At 33.3% G+C, this 2,527-nt stretch overlaps 1 long non-coding RNA gene across 1 annotated transcript; it reads right to left on the minus strand.

The window, feature by feature from the left end:
- Positions 1-1,362: 1,362 nt before the first annotated feature.
- LOC127836279 (uncharacterized) lies at positions 1,363-1,879 on the minus strand. Its single transcript, XR_008028693.1, has 2 exons — positions 1,839-1,879; positions 1,363-1,471 (listed from the first exon to the last, which is right to left on the minus strand). It is a non-coding gene; the product is annotated as an uncharacterized LOC127836279 (long non-coding RNA).
- Positions 1,880-2,527: the final 648 nt, after the last annotated feature.

Below are 2,527 nucleotides of genomic sequence, written 5' to 3' on the forward strand. Positions count from 1 at the left end.
TTATGTTTTAACAATTAATTCATGCTGTGTAATAAATATTGAATAAGATATTTCGATATTGATTGAACATGTTTCAAATTGTTATTTATGAAACCTCTTATTCTAATGAGTGTATGCTATTATATTATACTTTGAAAAGCATATCTGTTGTACTATAATCTTATTATTCATTTTTTATTGTTAATTTCATTTATTGTAGAGAATCGTCAATGTTACATCTAGTTGCCAATGCTTGTCATTAGTGTTAGTTTTCTATGCTTGTTATCATTGTTGTCAATTTTAGTCGTCAATCCTTATCGTCATTATACATGAAGGAAATAAAAGCAGAAACAGAGACGTATTCTTGATTACTTGATTATTCCTACGGCGTCCTCTCAACACTCATACTAAAAAGCATGTTGATGCAGATTTTTTAAAAGAGAAGTTTCTTTAAGGTAAACAATATTGTTTTACGTTAATCGGTAGCATGTTTAACAATATCGGATTTTGGGCGGATATACAACTCGGATACAATCTAATATTTGCGGGTATGTTTAAGTTTATTTACCGTACCCGGGGTACATGTAAGTAAAGTTAAGAGTACCCGGGGTACATGTACTGGTAAGTAGTACCCGAGCCGAGAATGACCAATCGAGCCTTAGTAAGTGAGTGATGGTGTATGGGATAACATGCACTGAGGGTGTATATTTTTCATGAACAAGTCAATTGAAGGTGTTAGAGATGCATTGATCCATAAGATTAAATAGAGGATATTTGTTGGATTCGGTGGATTATCGATTTTAATTCACGAGTGATCATAGAAAATAATATTTTCACGAGTGGCGCAGCCACGAGTGAAAATATACATTTTATATGATCACGAGTGAATTAAAATCGATAATCCACCGAACCCAACAAATTTTCTTTTTATTTTATGCTTTTTTTCACAGTTTATATACATTGTTAAAGAGTTTAACTAAAGAATTACGTTGGGAAAATGACGTCATTTCGTCCAAAAAATGACGTCATTTAACATAAACAGTGAAAATTATCAATAATTCTCACTGATAATTTTCATTGTTTGAAACAGTGAAATTATCAGTTTTAATTCACTGATATTTCTCTATAAACCACCGGAAAGTATAAAATAAAAAGGGTAATTAACCACGGGCTTATTAAAATTAAAATGATGACATTACATTGTACCAGCTGTTTATTGTTGCAATATTTTAAATAATGTAAACAACTTACCTTGTATTAAGTTGGCACATTGTTGTCAGGTGTAGAAACTTTTTATACTTATTTCTCTTAAGTTGCACTGGCTGAACCAAAAGAATTATGTAGTCGTTTCTAAATAATCACGAAACAACCTACTAATGCATATATGCTTGCCAGTTACTGAGTTTGTGCATTTCCATTCATTATAGTATCGGCCTTGGCAAACAGCGTAGAATCAGATGAGACGCTGTGTGGTGTCTGCTATTTCGTTACGCTGAAGATTTCCATATCGGATTATCCGCGGGTGTTTTTATGTCAAATGTTATGGTTTTTCAATAGATCGTATACTTATCGTCAAAACAGCGAATTAGCGTTCACTTTATATCATTTCTGATGATCTTATTTTGTAAATATTTTCTGAGTGTTAATTCCTACGTTGCTATGTCGTCAGCCATTTTGACGGTTGCTTTGTTTACTTTCGGTTTCCACTATAAACGAAATTAATTGATTTGCTGCTCGCGTTTATTTATTGATTAAATAATAAATTATTAAACCCTAATAATATAATTGTCTCAATATCATTTATATTCAAGATATTATCGGATAAATAGAATACCATTCTAATACCAGTGTGTACTTACATTTATCTCGGAAAGCCTAGCCGTGTAAACCTCTCTTCAACTCGTTGCACACAATACGTTGAATAACACATAGATTTATGTCATGTTTATTAAAAAACCACACTGTGCACAAAAGACATGCATGTGTACTTCCGATTGATATTCAAACACAATTATTACGTCTTTGTTTATCGATTAAACGCCTAACTTTATATTAAATTAATAACGCGTAACGTCAGTTTCTTTGTTTCGTAGCAAGATGGAAGCTAGCCTAAGCGCCTTTCATGACGTCATGCGCGCGTGCTCTTTCCCATAAAAATATTTAAACGCAAAATACTCGAAAACTTGATTTTTCCCAGGTATAACGCCTACGCCAACAGGTAGATCGCATTCTTGTCCATATACATGTCAAATTTCAGCAAACGTGCTCGGCCAGTATTCAAGCGCCACAAATCGCGACTATATGCGCCAGCTTAACGAAACTTAGCCCCCTTTATCATTCGTTCGAATGAACGTCATCAATGATGACGTCCAATACATCACTCATTCCATACTAGAGTTGCGACACCTTAAGGGTTTCGCGGGATGGAATGAGTGGAGAGTTCAAATCAAATTGAAAATCGATTATTTCAAAATAAAAAATTGGTACGAAAAAATATGTGGGCAGTGGGTACGAAAAAAAAATAATTTGGGTACGAAAACAAATTTGA

This window comes from Dreissena polymorpha, chromosome 6, assembly GCF_020536995.1.
Source record: "Dreissena polymorpha isolate Duluth1 chromosome 6, UMN_Dpol_1.0, whole genome shotgun sequence".
NCBI lineage: Eukaryota > Metazoa > Mollusca > Bivalvia > Myida > Dreissenidae > Dreissena > Dreissena polymorpha.